Source organism: Cyprinus carpio, unplaced genomic scaffold, assembly GCF_018340385.1.
Source record: "Cyprinus carpio isolate SPL01 unplaced genomic scaffold, ASM1834038v1 S000006541, whole genome shotgun sequence".
Lineage (NCBI taxonomy): Eukaryota > Metazoa > Chordata > Actinopteri > Cypriniformes > Cyprinidae > Cyprinus > Cyprinus carpio.
This window is the reverse complement of record NW_024879206.1, coordinates 351,052-375,550: the sequence shown is the minus strand read 5'-3', so window position 1 is coordinate 375,550 and position 24,499 is coordinate 351,052. Positions and strand designations below refer to the sequence as shown.

At 39.1% G+C, this 24,499-nt stretch overlaps 1 pseudogene; it reads right to left on the bottom strand.

The window, feature by feature from the left end:
* Positions 1-4,943: 4,943 nt before the first annotated feature.
* On the bottom strand, positions 4,944-15,791 carry LOC122143949 (annotated as a pseudogene).
* Positions 15,792-24,499: the final 8,708 nt, after the last annotated feature.

Below are 24,499 nucleotides of genomic sequence, written 5' to 3'. Positions count from 1 at the left end.
TACTATATATTATTAGTATGGTTGAATTGGATAATCGAAGGTCAGCAGCAAAGACATGGTTCAATAAAATCAGATTCAATATTAAAAATACAATTGTTTTATTTAATTTTTAAAACATTTTTACACAGTAACACCTCTGCACTTAGTCCTGATTTCTCTCAACATGGGGACAGGAGAGCTGTCAGTCCATAGATGGTAAAACAAAGTAACTTGCGTTACTTCTTTGAAAAGGTAACAGATAGTTTCTAGTAAAAAAAAATAATGCGTTACTTTACTTGTTACTTGAAAAATGTAATCTGATTATGTAATGCATTACCACCCCCAACACTGGTCACGATACGGTTGTACCATCAGTGAATCCCCAAGGAAAATGATCCCAGTTTCGCCACACTCTTCTCAGCCTGAGCCAGATCGTATTTAGCAGCTCCGGGTTGAAGAAAGTCAAGATTGGTCCTTCTCCAGAAGTTCTGCTGGCTTCTTTTCTCCTCTCTCCCTCCTTTAATCTCACCACGCCTGACAGGCCTCTCATCAGGCAGATGAGGATGATGTTTCTCCGACCATGTGGCTGGTGTATTGGTTGGGTTGGGTTTGTGTACACACTCCATACCAATCACTTTTTTTGGAACTTAGTTGTCCCGTGATAAAACCGTTTGTCATTCGTCAAAAGATACCTCGAAACTTCAACCTACAAAATGAGTAAGTTTACAATGAACTTACCAAGGTGTGGTGCGCCCCTACTCAAAGTGTGTCCACTCCTCTAATACTGCTGTCTTCACCTCTGTTGATGGCGCTGGAGCAAGAGGGTATAGCAAACTCCCCCCTCGGGAAGAGGCGGTTGCTGCACACCTCTGCATGCCATCTGCCTGGCGGATTTGGTCAGGCTTTTACAGTCGCTACTTTTCCCCGTTCACCAGAAATATGGTGGCCCAGCATCTGAACCAACACGCTTATGAAACACCCGTTCAAGATGCTGACTTTTGAAGCAGATCCACATGCAAATACTGCCTGCCTTCGGAAACCGTTTTTTTTATTGGGTGGATTTGAAAGATGAAAGATGATAATTCAATGACGTTATTCAGGACTCGGGACTACACGTCCCCACAGGGTTTTCCAGAGGATGCTTGGCTTCATGTCAGCCGCCTCCTCTGTGGAATCTTCTGGATCTGGCTTCACATGCCAACACCTCCAATATTGGCTCAAAAGCCTGTGTCAAGTCCCATGCTTGGCGTCCTGGACCATTTTCATTTCATAGTAACCCACCACCTGCATCAGAGCTGTGGACCCTTGGGAAACACTTTTGCCTGTTTCAATAAGGCACCCTGTTGGGGATTCTTGTGCCTGATCTCCAGAAGGAAGGTGGTCACGACGATGCACCGAATGCCTCCAACTTTGGAGAATCTGGAGAACTCTGTATGAGGCATCAACTACCTACCTTGAGATGATGGCGGTTTTGTTCTAAACCTAAAATATCTTCCTGCTGGCCTTAAAGGGGCACCATGTCCTGGTACGGACCATGCTGTCCCACGGGGCAATGTAGCGCAAGGAGAAATGGAAGACTACATCCCCAAATGGTTCAGATGATATGGTCTGTCTCATTCGGGGAGGGCAGAAGGTGGACTTCTTTGCCTCAGAAGACAATTTTTACTGGCCCAGTTTACTTCTCAAAGCAATGAGAGCCCTGGCTCATGATTGGCCCAGCACTCTCTTGTATGACTTCGCCCCCCAATTGCCCTGCTTCAGGTCAACAGACGGGTCAGGGAAGTCAGATGATTGGTCCTCCTGATGGCCCCACTCTAGAGGAATCAAACATGGTTCCCTGAGTTGATTCAGCTGCTATTGCAGCAGCCTCTGGCCGATACCAGTGAGGACAGGCCTCCTCTCTCAAGCGAGGGGCATGATTGGCATCCCTGGCCCAAGTTGTGGAACCTTCAAGTTTTGTCCCTTGGTGAGAATCTTTATCAGCTCTCCTCGAGTGTGATTAATACCATGTTGGAGGCTAGAGCCCCATCTACAAGACGCCTCTACACACCCTTAAATGGTCAGTATTTTTTTTGACCGTGTGCAGCAGGGAATGAGGACCCGTCCTCTTGTGATTGTGTCCTACGTGAATAACCTTTCTGCAAGAGCGCTGGATAAGGGGCGCACCCTTCCATGCTCAACGTGTATGTGGCAGCCATCATGGAGAATCAGGCTCTCGTGGCTGGACAGTCAGTTGGCAGAAACCATCTTGTCATTAAATTTCTGAGGGGAGCTCAGAGATTGGATCCGCCTTGACCTGATACACTGCCGACCTCAGACATATCTGTAGAAACTTAGGGCTCCCAGGGGCCCTCCCTTCGAGCCGATCCAGTCGGCTGACTTGCGGCCCGTTGCTTAAGACTGCCCTCCTTTTGGCTTTAGCATCGGTCAAGTGAGTGGGTGACCTGCAAACACTTTCAGTCAGTGTTTCATGTCTTGAGTTTTGGCCTAACAACTGTAGAGACGTCCTCAAACCAAGACACGGCTGTGTGCCTAAAGTGCTCTCCAGTCTGTTCAGAGCACAAGTAATTACCCTTCTAGCTCTTGGAAAATTAGAAGATGAGCAGTTCCTGATTAACTCTTAGAGTTAATGTTAAGCAAGCACTCTGGCCTGTTTCACTACTCAGAGCAGCTCTTTGTGTGCTTAGGAGGCTGCTCTAAGGGGCTTCCGGTTACGAAGCAGAGTTATCAAACTGGATAGTGGATTTTATTGCCCTGGCTTTTATGCCTCAGTGGACTTACAGTGTCCTATAGGAGTGAGGCCCACTCCACCGGAGGAATGGACCCCTCCTGGGCTTGGTCCAGCGGGATTTCTATCTGTGATATCTGTGCGGCCGCCGACTGGTCGTCCCCATTCCACCCTTCACCAGGTTTTATAACTTGGAGGTCCCTGGCCTCCAGGCACAGATTTTTCTGCTTAAATTTACCTAATCCCCTTTGTAAGTGGAGAGGGTTGTGTTATGTAGTCCTTAGCAATGATGCTATAATGATTCTGAGGCTATATCTCTGCAAAACTTAGACACATTGACACCAAACTTTGTATGTTCCATTGTCACCTCACACAGAACACACTACATCGATTTGACAAACAGTGCCACCTACTGGTCAAAAGTGATAGCCCATTAAATCATATTACTAGTGGTTGTATTTATGATTTTTCAGCCATTTTGACTAAAATCATTCTAAAATGGCATCAATTACTCATTTCTGGAGTTGGTCTGATGCTTGCTTCTGTAGCGCTTGGCCCTTATAATTGCTGCTTGCAGCTATATTTTCAATTGTATCTTTATTATATTGTAATTTGTCCTAGTGTTTGTTATTTGCGTCTTTTTGTCATATTTTAATAACAAAGATAAAATAAAATAACTATTGTGATATAATCTATTGTTATCATTGAATAAAAGTACTGATATCACAAAATAAGATATTCATACAGTAATAACACCCACATCTAGTACTGTGCGCATGTTCTTTTTTCTTCTTTTTTGTCCAGTTTATAGGTCTATAGCAAATAATTTAAATGTCTTTTGAAATAAAAATGTCCAAACAACTGCTCTATATTACAAAAAATATTTGATAGTGTAAACCTATAATAATTTGGTTCTAGTTATATATTTTCCCAGATGTATGTTTTGGCCAAAACAGATTTAAAAACATGAAAATTATTAAATAAATGAATTATGAATCATGAAGGGGAATGGAATGGCCGTGGCAGAAGCGGTAGTTTTGTGTCAAGCTCAGCAGAAAAATTGGCCCACAACCTTTCAAAATACCAGCAGTATATGTAACATGGACATGGGCTACTTTTTGTTTTTTGATCCAGTAGTGTTCGGCAGTGTCTGGCAGTTTGTTTATGCAGGAGTTTTTTTTTTTTTTTTTTTTTTTTTTTTCTTGAATATATCATGTGGTGATTGTGGTGATACAGATATTTTCCCACAAAATTTAGTTTGATTTCAGAAATGAAAACGCTGCAATTTCTTTAAAACACATTTCTTTACTGCAGTCTGTAGTTGTAAAAAACAAATCATACCAACAACAACTTGGGTTTCAGCTAGAGATTTACAACAGACTACAGCATGACCATGGAAAAAGGTCTGCAATTAATAAAAAACATGTTTTGCAATCATATGCCTAATGACAATTATAATGAACAGTACAAAAGGGATTAAAATGTCACTCAGTTGCTATTGGGAGTCCTGTAAAAAGGGTTCTTTTCTTCTATGGCCTGTTTGACGATTTCAGCCAGCTTTAAGCGATCTACTTGTCAGAAAAAGATCTTCTGTGAAGAAAGAAAATGATAAGTTGATATTTTTACTTTATTATCGAAATTATGCTTTAATTAGTCAAGGAGGGCTCACATTACTGGTTTTTAATACTTACTGCTAGTCTTTTTCCAGTGTTAGTGTGAAACAACACCTCTACAATGTCACATTTAATTTGAAAAGCATTTGATCCTGACTTAACCAATCTTTCAGCTACTTAATTTCCTTACAGGCCAAGTATTGGTTAGGCATTTGTCCTGTTTTCATCCTTTGTTCACTTTGTAACCAATTCAGCATCTTATGCACTATAATAGATGAAAGAAATGAATGCACTGGAGATTCTGAACTAAAGCACTGATGCTGCGTCTCACTGACACAGAACCAAACCCTACGAGCTCTTACCTGGATCTGTTTAACTACTATTTCCTCAGCAAACGCAATTCTAGTCTTAATTTTACATCCATCCTGTCATTAAAAGGTCAAAGAGCACATGACACAAAAAATACCTATTCTGGACACTTCTTTGAGGGGTTGCTCATGACTGTTTATAACCAACATAACATTAGGATACCATTTGAGGTTATCAGTTATTAAAAATCCAATTGAATGAATCCTTTTTTTTTTTTGAAAGCTGTTGATATGACCTCTCACCTAAATTCATAGATTCAGGTGTTTAATTTCAGTCTGTAGTAAATAAAGCAAATAACCTGCAAACACATACCATCCCAACTTAACCCTTGCAATCCATCTCTGAGAAGTTTGCAATCGCGATTGAATCGCCACGCTTCATGCATTACTTCATTTTAGCTTCTCATCCTCATTGTCACCTGTAAAAACAACAAAGAGATATTCTACGTACTACAGTAGTTCATTACGCTGAGTTATATACAGCAGTGTTCAAAAAACCCAGTGTATGTTGATGTATATGTATGCACCTTCTGTCTCAGTCTTCTGGAAAGAATAACCTGAGGATTATAAACACCACAAACCTCCAATGTATGTCCATACATACCAGCCTGTGGTAAGATGCACTGTGCGATTACATCCCGAAGTTTTTCCAGAGCCACGTTGGTGTCCTCCGCCTCGTTCTCTGGATCATTCATGAAAAGTTCATCGCTGGGTTTGGTGCTGCATGAGGCAGAAATCAAACACAGATCTGTAAGTGCATTCTGAATCATGCCAATTAACCGAACAGGGACACAGCAAAGAGGGGAGGCTGACCCAAGTAGCTTTCTCTTTCTCAGAATGGGGTTGTTGACGGAGTTGAGCGGCTTTAGACTGAGATTGAGGTCCTGTATCCTCATGTTGGCCAGTTGCTCAGCATGGGCCTGTTGGATTCCAGCCACAACTGCCTGGACGAACAATATAACAACACATAACTTATATTTTTATTATGCACATGTGTAAGGAGATGCAGCAATCAGTTCTCTGATGCACTGTGCTTCTTTGTAACCACATGTCTTAATCTGTTCCCGAACAAAATTCAGAATTGATTTCTGAGATCAAATTTGAACACTTGCTGTACAGTGGGGTGCATTTTATTAACACTGGTATTTTCCTCTTTAGGTCCATGAAGCTACTCTGTATAAAGCACTATATTAATAAATATGAAATCCTGGCACAACAAGCTCAAATGTTTCAGAAATACCAGTAACATGCACACAAACTACACAATTCCACTCCCTTCACAGCATTCAGCTCGGGTATCTGCACGCACACACACACACACACACACACACACAACAACACACTATCAAGCAAATATCAAAGCTTCCACAAAATTCTGAATAGGCACAGCAAATTTCCTGAGCAATCACAGGCTTTACTGGAATGGATTTCAGTACTATTTTAGCAGTATTTACGTGACGCAGAAATACCTATAACCTGGCGTCCATTGCAACAGAATCAAATGTGCACACTATATCACCAATGAGTGACAGTTTGTGTCTTGTGCAATGCAAACAAATGCTTTATATAAAAGACATATGGATGCAAATGTTGCTGAGCTACTATAACGCCGCCAAACAATGGCTAATCTAGTGATTTAGTGTTGGTGACTGATAATGCATCTCATGCACAGTGCATGCGTTTTGTCATCGAGAGTCTGTGTGCAGTCGAACTTTTTTCTGGATACACAGACATCTGTGCGTCTGAATGCATCATCTGTGAATGTGTCTGGCATTTTTTTGCAGTAACATCCACTGGGTGGCAACATCACAAATGGGTCATTGCTTTCACAAAGTAGTCGAAGAAGATAAATGTCAAAGCAATGCGGAAATTCAAATAGAAGTCAGAGAGCTTGTTTCTCTGACTGTCATTACACACAAGGAAGCGGCCGCAAAAACAATACAATTTTACAAGACAATGGTGGGCATTTTTTGTTTACCCGGTATATGATGTTTCTTCTTTGTCTTTCAGAGTTGTAGATGCTTGCCCAATGTTTCATAGTGTAGCTTCAACTTAAATCAAAGCTAAAGTTAAGATCCTAAAGTTCAACTAAACGATACATTTTCCCTCCCACATTTGAAATGTACTGAAGATAGCGTTAGAAATCAATGAAAATGTTGCTCCAGGGGGACTGTGTCTGCAACGAGTGCATTAAACATTGTCAGATTGGTTGGAGCTCACCTTGTCCATCATCATTTGAGCAGAGGGAAGCACATTGTCCAGCGCCTCAGTGCAGTTGAGCCAAGGATGGGCTAAAACTTCCTCTATGTTTAGTCTCTCCTCCGGCTTCACTTTAAGTAGTTGATGCAACAAAATATGTCAGATGTGACTTATGTTTACGTGAGAGACAAAAGCAGTGGTTTACACCACTAAAACTGGGTAAAAGTTTAACTATTTATACATAGTTGCTTCATTATTAATCTTTTTTTAAAGTTAAACTAACTTTAGTTAATAGTCACCAATCTTAGTTGCTTCAGATAAAAGCAGTGTCTGCTAAATGCATAAATGTACAATCCTAAACTCATAGTGGCACCAGAGTATTTGAGGAACTGACATCAAAATATGCAACAGATTTTAAACTAGTGCCAAATTTCACAACTTTTTACCATATAAATCTAGAGGAGGCTGCCACAGACTCGAGACTCCAGTAACAGAATCAATACATGTGAACACACGTTCTGAGCTTGGCCCTGAATAAGGAGGAAAGCATGTTTTGATCAAATGAAAAAGTAGATGGAAAGACACTCACTTGCGGACAATGTCCTTAGCCATTTCAGATATTTGACTCCACTCCTCCTCTGGGAAGTCAAAGCTGCCAGTCATGATTTTTTTGCGCATGTCTTTAGGGATGGTGCGGCTGTGGTGTTTGGAGTAAAACGGAGGATATCCGCAGAGCATTACATAGACGATCACCCCCAAGGACCACAGATCACAGCTCTAAGAGCGGAAGAGAAAAGCAAGCAAGAAAGAGTGTATCGGCTTTACAAAATAAAAATCATTCAAGAAAAAAAAAAAAATAATTGTTGAAAATGTGTACATATTTTGTCCGTCCAAAAGTAGTAATTATTGCACAGATTGAAGGGAAAAATAAACTCACTGTCATGCATAGACACCAAAATGTTTGAGTAATGAACGCTGAAATCCAAATATTTTCAAAGGGTTCAAAAAAACGGAGTAACGTAAAGTTTACCTTGTTGTACGTGTAAGGTGTGGGTGAGGTAGGTATAACGCCAGACTTTTCTTTCTGGTGGCGTCTTTGTGCCTCCAGCACCTATTGAAGAAAGTTAGTTCAAATACAGTTTCAGACTGATCAGAGATATCATGTGTGGCTGTAAGATCATAATCCAAAGAGGGAAAAAAAACTGTAAAAATGGCCAACTAATGTTTTAAAGGGGCCATACCACACTACCACTCAAAGGTTTGGACATGCTAACTTTTTTAGCATTATCATAATCATTTTATCATTATTTCCCAGAATTACAATAATCCATGAAACATCAGGACCATGGACACTTGTTGGCTTTTCCTTGCACTACTCAGTTCAAGACTATCAATAAACTGATTCAAAGTTTTGTTGCAAGAAAAGGAAATGTGGATAAAGGATCAAGGAAATGTGATTTTTGATGATGTGACCCCTTTGAAAGTCAGAATTAGGAGCAATCATCTATAAAGAGCCACTGAGGTTTTACCTGCGGTGCTGCATAGTATGGAGTGAACTGCGGGGTCATTAAATCTCCTTGGTCAATCTTGGCAAAACCAAAATCACACAGTTTTACAGGAGCATCCTGATGAGGCAGTTAGACACAAGAAACGTGATTCAGAATCTAAAAATGGCAAAATGTCCTTTCTGATTATTGAAATAACATTTGCTTAAATCAGAAAGATTCTAAATAATTTAAGTGATAAGGATTTTTTTAAACAATACATGCATTGTGGGAAAAATGTATTTGTTTATGACCAAGACAATACAAGCTCGTATGATGCATCATTACTGTAAACAGCAATAATAATAATATTAATAATGTGTTACACTTCATATTAAATCGTATGCATTTAATCCATATCATTTGTATTTTTAAAAAAGCAGCATTTCAACTGTAATGTCACTTTTGCCCTGTGCGTGGGAGATCAGCACCACAACTGACCAAGACCCTGATCTAACACCTTATTTGCACTGCAGTCAATGAAATCAAATGAATTCATGCAATAAAGTATTATTCGGGTCTCAGATCTCACCAGTGAATTGTCCTTGAAGAGCAGGTTCTCTGGTTTCAGGTCTCGATGTGCGATATTTAATGAGTGACAGTGTTGTAATGCAAGGCTTATCTGTAAAAATGACGGAAATTTAGTCAAACTACTTGATATAAATACATATATACACAAGTTTTGATGTTTATGATGTTACATTTCAACCAATTATAATTTTAATACATCTACTAAAACAATAGACACCATTAATAATTACGTAAATGAATATTAACAAGAGTTATTTAAAGGGTCTTTTGTGAAATTAGTCATATGTGTCAAGAATTGCATGTGTACTCTATTATGTGATCATTCATTTTAAAATGAAAAATTATTTGTTAACCGAGATGAACTCATCAGCATACGTTTGCTATTTTGTTAACTACTGTACTTTTCTTACCTTTATTTAAAAAAAGAAAACATACAATAACAACAAAACTTGATGGAACAATCGTTAGGTCATCTATCCATCCCTATTTAAGTTATATTGATGGAAATATATGTCAAGTCATACAGTAGTCAATAAATATGTCATTAAGTCCTAAACACAACCCATTTTTCCCAGCACTTCAAATATTTATCCATCCATAGATTTAATAAGGTCATTCTCTCCATGTTTTGGACATTGATAGGAATAAAATATTATCGCAGTATTTTTCTCCACATCATATGATACTGATATTTATCGCGATATGCATTTAACATTACCACTTATGGGGAAGGAGATGCTTTCCACATTTGTTTGTCGTTTGTCAGACCTTGAGAATCAATGTTATCATAACTCATTAGAGTACTCCTACTTTGTTCACAATTAAACTCCACAGAGTCTCTCCTTTTAATTTTGAGTCCCATGAAATCCATGTTATTTTTCCATAAATTCATTTTTTTTTTTTTTTTTTTTACAAACTGATCATCAAAAATGGTGTATAATGAAATTAATTAAAAAATTAATGAATCTTTTAAAAATTAATTTACAACAAACTGCATTTTTTATATTAAAAAATAACTTGTCACCAAAATAACTATTGCTACTGTGACTATTAATAAAATAAAACTATAAAGTAACTATTCATAACAACTTTTAGAATTACATTTATGTATACAATAGCAATGCATTTCTGTCATAATTTCTTCAAGTTAAACCATACTTTTATTTTGATGGGTTGTTGCGAAGGTCTTTCAGTTTCAGTAGTATTTCCTCAAAGTAAACGTTTGGTGTTTTTTTGGTTTCGATATGATAGTTTATCACCCAGCCCTAGACCAATCAGACTTTGGTGAAGACTCGGACTGAAGCCACTTTCACATTAAAGATTTCTTGTTGGCTGCTAATAGTAATCTTTCACCATCAAATGAGCTGCTACGTTACCCAAATAAGCTGTAGGAAAAGAGCAGTCAATTCCATCACCGAGAATAATATTACGTGTATTACTTCACCAGACCAGAGCCTTACTCAACAGTAAGGCCTTTAATGGTGAAGCCTGTACCTGTTTAGTGACCTGACTGGCCATCTTCTCTGTAAAGTGCTTGTGCTGGCTGATTCTGTGGAACAACTCGCCACCTTCCATCATTTCCATGACATTCAGTAACCTTGCCCTATCAGAGAGAAGCACAGAAAACAGCAGATTACTTCCATTTGAGGTAGTTAGAGAGCATTAGAAACCTTTTCTTTGTACTGTGCGTGTAGGAAGTGCTGTGTTGTGTGCACGGATGCCGCTGAACTCCACTACCTCGGACTGGATTCATGAGGAAACTGTACGCTGTTGGCATACACCTCCATTATTTTCACAATGTTGGGGTGAGAGGCACACATCATATGAAGCCTAACCTGTGAATTAAAATAAATCACAGCAGAGAATTTAAAGCTGCACTTGGAGATGTTCCGTAAAGTCTACATTTCAATTTATTAAGGCCCCGATATACTTCGAGCGAAGTTCTTTTTCGTTCATCCTTTGCTCGACGGCAAAAAGAAGTCAGAAAAAGCTAAAAACGACGGTATATTGTGTTTTCACACATTCAAACACCCCTGCACTGTCAGAGGTGGGGTGTAGACTGAGTATGCAAATATGTGCCACGTGCTTTCATCTTATTAACAAAATAAACACAACAGAAATGACAGTGGTGTGAAAACAGCAGTTAAGAAAGCATCTGATCATAACGATGTTGATATGTTTGCACAATCTCTGTAATTCAGCACTCCAGTCAAGTCACTTTATTTATATAGCACTTTATACAACAGATTTCTTTAAACCAAACAGCTGTACAGTCTTAAATATGTAAGTTTTTGCTGCAAGGGGTCGCATTTTCAAAAAGGCGAAGCTTGAAGATGCTCTGAAGGAGAGTGGAATGATGGGAGATGTAGTTTTCACCATTCAGAGATGTCCGAATCATGTTCACGGATGTAATGAATTAATTATTTTTTTATACCTGTACCTTCCAAAGTTATTCAAACAGCAAATAAATTATACAGAGAAAGCGAGCAAAGAACATTTACATTGTCAAGGAACAGAATAAGACTGACGTCAGTCTAGCTTGAGTTTAAGCACTCTCAAAAAACTCCTCAAAATCAGTAAAGCTGTCTATACACTGTTTGAAGAAATGAATCTCCTACTTACATCATACGTACATCTGCATCATGTTGTTCATGATGAGAGAATTCACGCACACTGAACAACAAAACTCCGGTGTTTCAGCGATGACTCATCTGAACGACTCTGATTGGCCACTGCGTTCATAAGCTCAACAGACTCGCGTGTTATAATGTGCAACGCTGTAAAAACGCGGAAAAATAAGCAACTTTGAGCAAATCTAAAATTGATGCAGCAGTCAACAATTTTGATTTAATTTTCATTTTATTTGTACAGCAGCATTTTTGTCCACGTGTGCTGCCGTAGTTTCTACAAGTGGAAACTGATAGCGTGGATATTATGTAATTGATAAGTGACAATAAACCAAAGAGGGCGGAGCTCCAGACCACCACGCCTACCTATTACATCATCTCCACAGACCAATGTAGTTCAAAGGTGTTCACCAGCTGGAGTGAACGTTTTTTTTGGAAAGTTTGGTTTTGGAAAGCTATTTCGAACTCCCGAAACGAACTGATTTTGTTTGAAATGACGTCACACGAGTTCGTCCTTCGATTGCACCTGAAGTATATCGGAGCCAAATAATATAGATGTTCCTCAAATAAAAGAAACCAAAGCGTGCACATGGCACACACTACCTCATTGCGGGCTTTGGGTCTGTCAATCAAGATCTTTAGGGCAAACCGTTCTTGTGTCGACTTCTTTACACAAACCCTGGGGAAAAATAAACAAAAAAACAGCAATACATTAGTTAACGTCTTAACTCTGTAAAACCTAATAAAGTCCGAAAATCTACTGTTTTTAAATGGAACAGTTTATTGAAAAGTTCATTGTGTGTTTTTGTTGAGAATCATATTTGATCCATCAGGATTTTTTGGCTCGTATATAATGGTAAAAAGTCAGAATATGGACCAAACGGAGCAAAAATATGCAATTTGGTGAAGATGCTGATATTTATGTGGCCAAAAAGTAAAATGCAATTCCGATAGATTGTAATGGAAATCAATTAGATTTTATAAGTTTATAACATTGAGTTTAAATCAGTTGTCACTCTATATTTCCCAGTAGTGTCTTAGTAAGATGATATTTAAATACTTAGTCTAATGATGAACACTCTGAAGTTTCAAAACATATAATGCAGTGCAGAAGTGATTGAGAAATGAATGTGCTGAAAAGATTAATCCAAAATAATTCCTTGATACTCTTTCCCCACCACTGTAGCTGATTTGTATTCCAGAAACGAGTCAGAAATACTTCCTGAAACAGAAATGCGTTCATAAAGTGGGAAATAACTACTTCTGCTCGAGAAGTTTTTTAGTGTTTACAGCTGAATGTCATTTTTATTTCAAACCTTTTTTATGCAGAAATTACCATTCAAAATACCCTTCAAACTGTACCTCACAGGACCACTGATCCCAGCTCCCAGCTTCTGTGTCCAATTAATATTATACTCCTCCAGGATGGACGTCTCCTGTAACAAGAGCATACTGAGTGTTTGGGAACAGTTCATTCGATAAACTCATCCACACTGAGTGACCTGACTTAAAAAACTTTTACTTTGCCTCTGTTTTCAAATAGTTGATTTCTGCATTGTGCATCATGAGACGCATAAAACTGAAAAGGCTTAAATGCATATTTAAAAGATAGAGTCACAGCAGAATCCATGGCTAGTAGTTTTTAAAGAGTTATGATGCACAAAATGCAGTAGTAATAACATGTATTTAACGGGAAATGTCAGACTCAACACTTCAACTAAATTGAAATGTAGGTGAAAAATGTAATTACTGTTTAGTCAAATGTACTGCCGCTGTACTGAATTCAGCATTCAAAGGTCCTGTTGCTATTTTAAATGCTTATAATGCATTTGTTCAAATTAAGGAAAAAATGTTTAATGTAAAAAAAAAAAAATTCTGAGTAGGGTAATACCACACTGGAAATTAAGGTCCTTACAAACAATAATAATAATAATGGACAAGACAATACAGTGAATTTTACTTCCATGTCTTCTTTCAGACTAGTGTAACTAAAACATCCAAAATACATATTTAAGTGTTTATTTTATTACACTATCTGTGTCTGTAGATTTCAATAACCTAGCATTCACGCTCGTTTATATAACACTGTTACAAAAAAAACATGGTGATTTTCTTTTTGGGGGGATTATTGACAATATTGCCTGATTTATGGAGTGATTAAAAAAAAAAAACTCCAATGTGTGTTCAAAGTGTTCAGATTTCTGTCCTGGAAAAAGTATGCAAATTAATGTGCATTTAATAAGATAATGACTTATTTGCATATTTAAACATAACATTTCAGGAAACTTGTAATTCAAAGCAACTGTCTTGGGGAATGTACGGTGAGATCTGTACTGCCTTGCCTTAAGTTATAATTATATATGTTTTGATTTAATTGATCTGCAATTCAACAAACCACAGAGTAAACTATGTAGCTTGTTGTTATCTAAATTCTTGGAAACTCAACCAGAATGCCCTTTGTGTGGTTCTGGATCAGCGTCTCACCTATTTTTAGACGCTCCTTTTCAGTCTGGTGTTGGCTATAACCTAACTGATATCATAGAAGAAATTATACTTATTATATTTTATTCTTCTCTTCGCCTGCCTCAAGAGCACTCACTGTTTACAGTAACCAGACGCATGCTCCATAATGGATTAAAATGGTTGAGTAAAATGTAAGGTAAGGTGGCAAATATTTAGACTAATAAGTGTAGAAGAAGAGGTGTGTCCTCACGTGCATCAGTCGGAGTGTAAATAGAGAAAAACCATTACAAGATCATGGTGTTTATTATGAATAAAGGAACAGTTTGTCAGTTCATAATGGATGATAATCTTGTATTTTTTTTTTTTTGTAATATAGACAGGGACTTGCTTGTTTTCTGTAACACTTGTTACATGTGTTCTGTGTACTTACTGTAGTAACAACAGTAAATTATGTATAATTTCAAGCAACATGCATTTTTTGTTATTTATCATTACTCTGTAATTAATAGTGCGACTACACTCAAAAAAAAAAAAAAAAAGAACTTATTATAATGCATAATATTTTTCTTTTTCTCTGTATCTGTTTCTTGTTGTTATTGGTTGTTTTGTTGATCCTGCTGTAACGTTACTTGATTTGCACTCGTTCTTTGTGTGTTACAAATTCGAATCATTAGAACCCCTTTCATGTATTTTACGTCACGCTCTCGTTTCATTCAAACACGAATGGCGCCACTGCGCGTGACCTCGGACGCCTTCATTATTCATAAAAATACTGTAATATTCTGTAATACCACAGTGGTCGTCTTATTACTAGGGGGATTGTTTTGTTAACTCAAACTAACTTTTTTCTTAGTGGACACTTTAAGATGATATACAGATAAAATCGTGTACTATTTACTTTTGTTTTGTTTTCTAGTAGCCCTATGGCAAGCAGGATAATGCACAGACAGCAGGAAAAGACACGTGACATTTAATGGACGTAACTCGGTCGCTTTTGTTGATTAGTTAGCCGACTTACCTTAATGAATCTGTCCACGCTGCTGTCCTCAGACATGATGCTAACCGTGACACCCGCAGATCTTCCCTCTTTTGTCTTCAACAGGTTCGTACAGGTGCGATCTTCCCTAAATCTTGACGTTGAGCGAGGTCTAAGAGCTAAGATGCCTTCTTATGTACACTTCCCATGCTGTCCGATCAACTTTGCGCCGTTGCGTAACTGGCATTAAATGCGATGCGCTGAGTGACAGCCCGCCAGACAGTTAGAGAAGCAATAAAGACGTGAGTTTCTGAGGCCAGACGTGCTCGGCTAGCATCTTACACATGCATTTCACAGACTAGCCACCGTGGAGGTCTAGCCACTGTTTGCCAACTGCTCCACGCTGTTCCTGACAAGTTAGCAACGAAACCGATGAAGGTCGATAAAAGCGGTGATTCCTCGAAGGCTGCCCGTTTTCGGTAATGCAGCTGTTAGCTCCGAAGCTCGCGTTCACAGAAGACGCTAACTCTACGTGCGCCGCGATCTCCTCGATCCTGCGATTTTCGCTCGCCTAGCGTCACCCAGCCTTCAGCGGTTAACAATGTCTTGAAAAGCACCATAGAGACCAAACACTATCCTACTGTTGTTTGCTAAGGTGCTAGTGCTACCTTTGATCCAAAGCTGGGGAAGATTGTTCTTCGTTGTTACACGCCACATCGCGCGAGCAGCGATCCGAGCGCATTCCGCCACCTAACGCAGAGGAGCTCAGCTCAGCTCAGCACTGTATGAGGTGTCATTCGCGCCTTTACCAAGGCTAAGCTATGAGGTGACATAATGACTGCGTTTACATGGACATCAGTAATCTAATTATTTACCTTATTCTGAATAAGACAATAATACGATTAAGGTGTTTACGTGAGTTGCTTTTAGAATTTTCCTTTCATGCCTCCGTTTTACATGTTAGTTCATAGATCGATTAATGGCACACGTTATTACGTCACCACGCGACGCCATCTGACGTCCCCTCCAGAATTTCACATATAAACATATAGTTCATCTTCATTATGATGCTATATACAGATTTGGGTGTTTCATTTTTAATTTACTGAAAGCTTCAATTGCAGTTAATTATTTGTCATGTTATAATTATGTTAATTATTTGTTATTTATACATGCAAACAGACGACGGCGTTGTTGAAGCCATTATTTTGTTTGCCATCAAATGTTAGACCACTGCCGTGTGTGTATCCTATCACAGAATGCAGCGAAAGTACACAACGGTAATAGTGTGTACATGTCTACAGTAGTCAACATTTGAAGTGCCTCAAAACAGTTCAAAGTTGTCCTAAGATAGAATGCATTTTGGTTTTAGGACTCCAGGGTCACATGTCAAATGTTGACTAGTACTGCACTTCAATAATGTGACTAAAACAGGAATACTCCACGTCTTAATTCGATTAGTGTTTACTTCGATTATGACTTTAGCCGGATTAAGGTCATCAAAAATCTCTGTTTACATGGTAGATTCTTAATCAGAGTATTGTCCATGTAAACGTATTGAATGTGGGGTTTGTCTCTCACCTGAAAGTTGTGGCATATTACCAGGTGATTTTCTGTTAGAATTGATTGATTATAATGCAAGCGTTGTATCGTGTCTTTACCATACTAGCATATGGGGTTAGAATTGTTTCATATTTAGAAATACTTTTAGATCCACAAATAAACAGTGTTGGGGAAAACACATTCCAATTAACGTGAGTTACGTAATCTGATTACTTTCCCCAAGTTACAAACAAAGTAACATATTCATTTTACATTTACAATGAATTATCTGAGTTACTGTTTTAACCCTTTGGAAAAAAATGTTTTGAAATTTTAAAAATCACTACTTCATCGGAATGGTATGAAACGCGATTACGATGTGACCACAAAATATAAATAAATACAATAAAAAAAAAAACTTGTGTACTTGATTCAAAAGCTAAATGGTCGTATAAAAAAAGGGAGTCACACTTGTGTTGTTTCATGGTCAAAAATGGCCACCATTGGAAATAAATGGGAAATACACAAAAATACAAACATTTTTTTGTGTGTACAATCTACAAATCATTAACGATGCTGAAAAAAAGTGCAGAGCAATGAAGGGGTGACACTCTAAAATATCAAGAGTGCAAAACAAAAGAGTTGTCTTTGAGAATGTCTAAATATAAATCCAAATCCACAACTTTAAAAATAAGTATTTATGTCTAAAAACAAAGAATTTATAAGCCTTTTATATAAAGCTCTAAAAGTGGCTAAACCATAGAATTGCAGAAGTTTTTTTTTTTTCTCCCACCAGATGGAACTAATCTGCCTTCAAAAATTAGATTTTAAAGGCATTATAACCCTTCTCCTTTTTGGACTTATGTTATATATCAGAGTAGAGACGGCAAGGCTTGATATTAACTTAGGTAAAGATAAAAAAAGACTAGTTTGCTTTGGTTTACCCAGCTATATTTCTGAAAATCAGACACAAGCTTTATGCTTATAATGTATTCACCAACCCAAAATCTCAAACGTTTACATTATACAAAAAATAAACAAAACAAAATAATAAACAAGGTAAAAAACAAGAAAACATCAGTTACATCAGTCGTCAGACAAAAAAATGAATGGTAAGCGTTTGGGGATCTGGACTGGAAAAGTAAATGATTAAACTTAGCTGATGGTGAATCCGACAAAGCTTGGTAATGGATGAAATGTCCTTGCAAAAGTCCTCCCTTTTAATTTGATAGTCCCCCAATGTTGCAGATAGGAAACAGAGTCCTCCCGTCTTCCACAAGTGCAATCTGAACCCTCTAGTGCTCACGTTAAATGTCCAGGCGTCACAATCCCAACTCCCAACCATAAAGCAGAAAGTTAGCTGAAGCAAGTACTTTCACCCATGTAAGAAAGCACAGGAATACAAAGGTCCATCTAAACAGACGACACATTCACAATTAGCATGAATATCCGAATGCACAACACACTCCATATAATAGTTATACATTACCTACATGTACACTCTGGTTTTAGTAATATTTGTAAAAAAAAACATACTACTTACTGATTGACCAAAAAGGAAGCACATTCCTCAATCATAGGACCTCATAAAGTCAAACGGAATAGCCCAAGAAAGCCATTGCTGCCTCTATCCACATGCTTGCCTACTTCCTCAGGTATAGTACCTGGCTAAATACTCATCCATAAAGATGATTAGCGCCCCCTAATGGTGTGGAAAAATATAACCGCCAAGGTAACAACGTTTAAAGCTGTTACATACCCCGCCGCTCAGGGGAAAATTTGTCATAACCATGGCAAATTTTAAGATTCTGTACATGATAGGTGTCACATTTATCAGGGTCTGAGATAAAAACAACTGCATAGTTTACAGGTCCCAACTTTTTCTTAACCCTGGCCCGGACCTTTCCACTTGGCAGATAATTTAGCCATTACCCCTTCCTCAGCTCTGGATAGGGGATGAGCCCGTACCCAAACCACATCTCCTTCCTGGAAATGAGCTGGTTTTCGACGCTGGTCATAGTATTTCTTCTGTTTTGCCTGGAGCTCGTTCCACGTTACACTTGACAATGTTAAGAAGTTCACTTTGCTTGTCAAGTGTGGAATAGGCAGGATGACTAGGATCTGGCGGTCTCTGGAACGCACGCTCCATTGGGCCTTTAAGTCTCCTTCCTAGGGCTATTTCCGCAGGAGTGAATCCAGTGCTTTCATGAAAGGCAGAATTGAGGGCAAACCTGAATTCAGGAATCCATCTGTCCCATAATTTGTGATGGTCACCAACATATGAGGCAATCATTGTCTTCAGATTTCTGTTAACCCGCTCAGTAAGGTTAGTCTGGGGATGGTAAGCGGTTGTTAGTTTTTGAACAACGCCCCACTGTTTACACACAAAACTGAGAAGTTGAGAAGTAAACTGTGTTTCCCCGATCAGACACTAGGTATGCTGGTGTGCCCCATCGAGTAAAAAATCTCTTCCACCAAAATTCTTGCAATCTGCGGAGTTTTCGCTGATCTAAGTGGGAACATCTCCACCCACTTTGAACAGTAATCTACAACGACCATAAGATATTCATTTTGCTTGCTGCTTTTAGGGAAAGGACCCATTAGGTCAACACCTAGCATGAAACCAGGTTCAACTACAGGTGTGGATTGTAGCTGACCCGAGAGCTTAGAGGGCGTTGGTTTGTATCGTTGACATACCTGGCATTCTTTGCAATAATTCCACACATCTCTCCTTTATGGTTGGCCAGTAAACTGTTTCCAAAAGCCGGAGAAGAGTTTTGAGCTTTCCAAGATGTCCACTAAGCGGATTATCATGAGCATACTGGATAAAAGCCCGACGATGTATTGGTGGGATGATGAGTTGAAGCTTCTGCCTATTCTGTCCATCAGGAATACTTCTGAAAAGAAATCCATTTTCAATTGTATGATGTACCCTAGAAGTATCAGAAGGCTGGGACTGGTCACGGATGGCAGAAACTAGGTCTTGTATGTCTTGATCATTATTTTGGGCAACAGCAATCTGAGTTAGATCGACTGGCATGCTGGCAGATAGAGGTACTTGATTTAGGGCAATGAGATTAGTTGAGTTGTCAACGTTTGGGATTCTAGAAAGCACATCTGGCACTATGTTACACTGGCCCTTTCTGTACTTGACAACAAAGTGGAACCCTTGGAGGCGTATGGTCCACCTGACCAGACGTGATGATGGCTTGGGATGGTTATAAAAAGCCCACGTCAAAGCTGCATGATCAGTTATAATTTCAAATAGGCTTCCCTCTAAATAGGGTCGCCACTTTTCAACAGCCCACACCACTGCCAAGCACTCTTTTTCTGATACTGAGTAGGCTTTTTCTGCCCCTCTCAATAACCGTGATGCATAGGCAATGACACGCTCAATTCCCTCTACTTCCTGGGTAAGTACAGCTCCTAACCCTACTTCACTCGCATCCGTCTGGACTCTAAAAGATTTCTCGAGATCAGGAGCTGCCAGAATGGGTGCTTTGGTTAAATCTTGAGTATATCCACTGACTGCTGACACTGCTCTGACCAAGTCCATGTTGCATTTTTTTTTTGTTTAAATGCATGAAGAGGTTCTGCTTTTTCTGAGAAATTAGGTTGAATCTATGATACCACCCGGCTAACCCCACGAATCTTTTTACTTCTTTCAGGGATTGAGGCGTGGGCGGCTCAATCGAATAGCTGAGACTTTGTCCGGATCAGTTCTTATTCCGTCTCCTGAAACCAGGTGACCGAGAAACTTAAGAGATTTCTGAATAAAATTGCATTTTTTCATATTGAGGGTGAGACCAGCTTTGGATAGGCAATGGAATACCTGTTGGATGTGCTTGAAGTGCTCTTGTTCGTCCTTGGAGTAGATCACCACATCGTCAATGTATATCATACAGCATTTCCCTTTCAGATCTCTAAGCACATGCTCCATTAATCTTTGGAAAGATGCTGCCGCATTTTTCAGGTCGAAAGGTAAACGCCGGAATTCATATAACCCTGATGAAGTCACAAAGGCTGTTTTATGAATGCTGTCAGGATCCATGTCTAGTTGCCAATACCCACTCTTCAGATCAAGGGTACTGAACACGGAGGCACCATGCAGAGACTCCAAAATGTCTTGAATCTGTGGCATTGGGTACGCATCCAAAGGTGTCTTGGCATTAAGACCCCCCCGATAGTCCACACAAAAACGTGTCCCACCATCTTTCTTTGGTACCACAACTACCGGTGAAGCCCAAGCTGAGGTAGATGGACGTATGATATGTTTATCTAACATCTCTTTTACCTGTTCATCAATGAAAGCTTGCTTCTCCTTTGACACTCGATAAGCTCTTTTCCTTACAGGCACCTCATCAGTGGTAAGGATTCGATGTTTAACCAATGCTGTATGACCGATGTCATGAGTACAAACTGTAGGCCAACCCAACATCAGACCTTCCAACTGAATCTGCCCCTGTATGCTAGTGTCGGCTTTGGGCAGTCAGACTATGGATAGCCTGAAGATCCTCTTCATTGCGGGATGGTAAAGACAGGGCAAGGTAGAAATGGACAGTATGTGTCATCGGGGTGGTATCCTGCCAGATAAAGGGATGGATAACCCCCTCATCTCCGTCTGTGGGTAAGGTATACTGAACAAGCTGAAAATCTATCACCATTTCTGATTTCAACAAAAAGTCCATTCCCAATATAACAGGTACTGCCAGGTCAGAATCGTTCATTATGTAGAATTCAATCTCCACTGGAACATCATGCAGTTTTGTTATCCAGAGTACCTTCCCTATTGCAGCTTGATGATGGCCGTTGGCCAGAAGAAACGTTTGCCCTCCGCTTGATAACAAAACTTTCTCCTTACACAACTGATTCCACAGGGACTTTTGCATTAAAGATAAAGTACTACCAGTATCAACGAGTGCATCTATCCGTTTACCTTGAAATGTTAAGCGGAATGGTGAGATTTCTGGGATTAGGCTGCAAATCCTCTTTAAAGTTTTGCACCACTCTAGTATAGGATGGAGTGTTTTTTTCTTTGTAATTCCTGACTCACAACATTTTTCCTTCCGCTGCTCATCAGCGTTCATCATGCTCCAGTACTTCTTTGACTCACCAATGTCTCTTTCAACTTGCATTCCAACCCGAACCAGCTCGTGGACTGACTGCAGATTCCCTCTTAAAAGACTGGCAAGCCGAGGGTTGCAGTTCCTCAATATGGCCTGAATCATCTCCTTTTCAGCCATTCCCTTTTTCCACCTTAAACACAAGGCACGGTAATGGAAAGCATAGTCTCTAAAACTTTCATTCACCCCTTGCCTCCTTTCCATGAGCTTTCTCATGGCCACTACTTCATAATCTTCATTTAGGAAGGCTTGAAGAAAAGCCTCTTTAAACTGCTGCCAATCATGGACTCTTTTCTTCTCCGCAGACCACCAATCTTTGGCTGTGTGACTCAAAACAGCCGTAAGGGAAGCTATTGTTTCTTCATCTGTCAATGGTCGGACAGCAAAATACTCCTCACAGCGTTCAATGAAGGCAAGTGGGTCTTCATCGGAGTGATTGCTGAATTTAGGGAATTCAAGCTTAACAGGTGGATTAAACTGGCTTCCTGACATACTGTCAGCAGTACAATAGGTATGAGAATGAATGTCTTTGGCAGATTTGTGTATATACAGGTCTACTCATGGATTGATGAGGGGTTGAACTTGTTGGGTGGTATATCTGTAGTTTACGATTTATCTGCTTGTCTCGCCTTTTTAGACAATCCACCATAGATTTACCCAGATCTTGCACAAGCATCTCTAGGTATTTTTTTCACCCTTCCACATTCACGATCAACATGATATGACACTTTTTCTTCAGTGGATCTAAACCGCTCCTCACATTCCTGTATGGACATTTGTTCTCTCACCTGTTGTTGAAGGTTACTGACATTTTTTTCCAAAGCATCAAGGCGGTTACTAAGCTCCTTAATTATGGTTGATTTGGACTCTGATTCTGTAGTCTCAGGATCTTCATAGACCTCTGGGGGTGGAGGAGGTGGTAGTTGAAAAACTTCATCAGGATCTTCCCCACCAGCTCCATCTTCCTCATCTGAAATATATAAATCGCTAAAAGTATGGATCAGCTCCTTTAATGGCTCTCGATGTGCTCTAAACGATGATGCTGAAAGTCTGGGGTCAGGTACAGGAACATCCCCTTCGAAAGCCTTTGAACTAGACATAATTTAAGTGAAACCCATCAGTAGCAAACAAGTACCTTAAAGCCTTCCCAGTCCCTGTTCGGGCGCCATTTATATAACCCTTCTCCTTTTTGGACTTATGTTATATATCAGAGTAGAGACGGCAAGGCTTGATATTAACTTAGGTAAAGGTAAAAAAGACTAGTTTGCTTTGGTTTACCCAGCTATATTTCTGAAAATCAGACACAAGCTTTATGCTTATAATGTATTCACCAACCCAAAATCTCAAACGTTTACATTATACAAAAAATAAACAAAACAAAATAATAAACAAGGGTAATAAAAAACAAGAAAACATCAGTTACATCAGTCGTCAGACAAAAAATGGTAAGCGTTTGGGGATCTGGACTGGAAAAGTAAATGATTAAACTTAGCTGATGGTGAATCCGACAAAGCTTGGTAATGGATGAAATGTCCTTGCAAAAGTCCTCCCTTTTAATTTGATAGTCCCAATGTTGCAGATAGGAAACAGAGTCCTCCCGTCTTCCACAAGTGCAATCCAAACCCTCTAGTGCTCACGTTAAATGTCCAGGCGTCATAATCCCAACTCCCAACCATAAAGCAGAAAGTTAGCTGAAGCAAGTACTTTCACCCATGTAAGAAAGCCCAGGAATAAAAAGGTCCATCTAAACAGACGACACATTCACAATTAGCATGAATATCCGAATGCACAACACACTCCATATAATAGTTATACATTACCTACATGTACACTCTGGTTTTAGTAATATTTGTAAAAAAAAACATACTACTTACTGATTGACCAAAAAGGAAGCACATTCCTCAATCATAGGACCTCATAAAGTCAAACGGAATAGCCCAAGAAAGCCATTGCTTCCTCTATCCACATGCTTGCCTACTTCCTCAGGTATAGTACCTGGCTAAATACTCATCCATAAAGATGATTAGCGCCCCCTAATGGTGTGGAAAAATATAACCGCCAAGGTAACAACGTTAAAGCTGTTACAGCATTGTCTCTATTTTAACATGAAAAACATGCCATAATTGAAAAGTAATAAAAATTTTTTTAGAATTTTTTGTTTATTTTTAATGGGAGACACTGATCATAAATATTACATACATATTAAATAGTACCATGAAATTCTCTCATAAAATAAATAAATAATAAAAAATATATATTATTGAACAAAAATAAATTACATTGATTACACTGAAAAAAAAAGAAGTAACATTTCAGGTGTCTGGTTACTTTTGACCATGAACAACACAAGTGTGACTCCCAAATGAACAATACCAGAGGGTGTAATAAGCAATGCAAGTTACTTTGTTTTCCCACATATTGACTGATGTTGAGAGATGTAAGGAGTAAGTGTGGTATGGGAACAGCTCCAGTCATGACTGCAAAGCCCTGCAGAGAGTTGTGCGCTTAGCTGAGCGCATCTCAGGGTCTGCTCTTCCCTCTCTGCAAGACATTTACCTCAAACGCTGCAAAAGCAGAGCAGTTAAAATAATCAAGGACTCCATCCACCCCAGTAACCATCTTCTCACTTTGCTGCCATCTGGTAAGCGCTTCCGTAGCCTGATGGCAAAAACTGAGAGACTTAGGAGGAGTTTCTTCCCCCAGGTCATCAGACTCCTAAACTCAAAACCAGCCTCTTAACATCTTCATGTCTCCACTTAATATTCACTTTATCAGTAAGATATTCATCATTCACTACTTCACATTG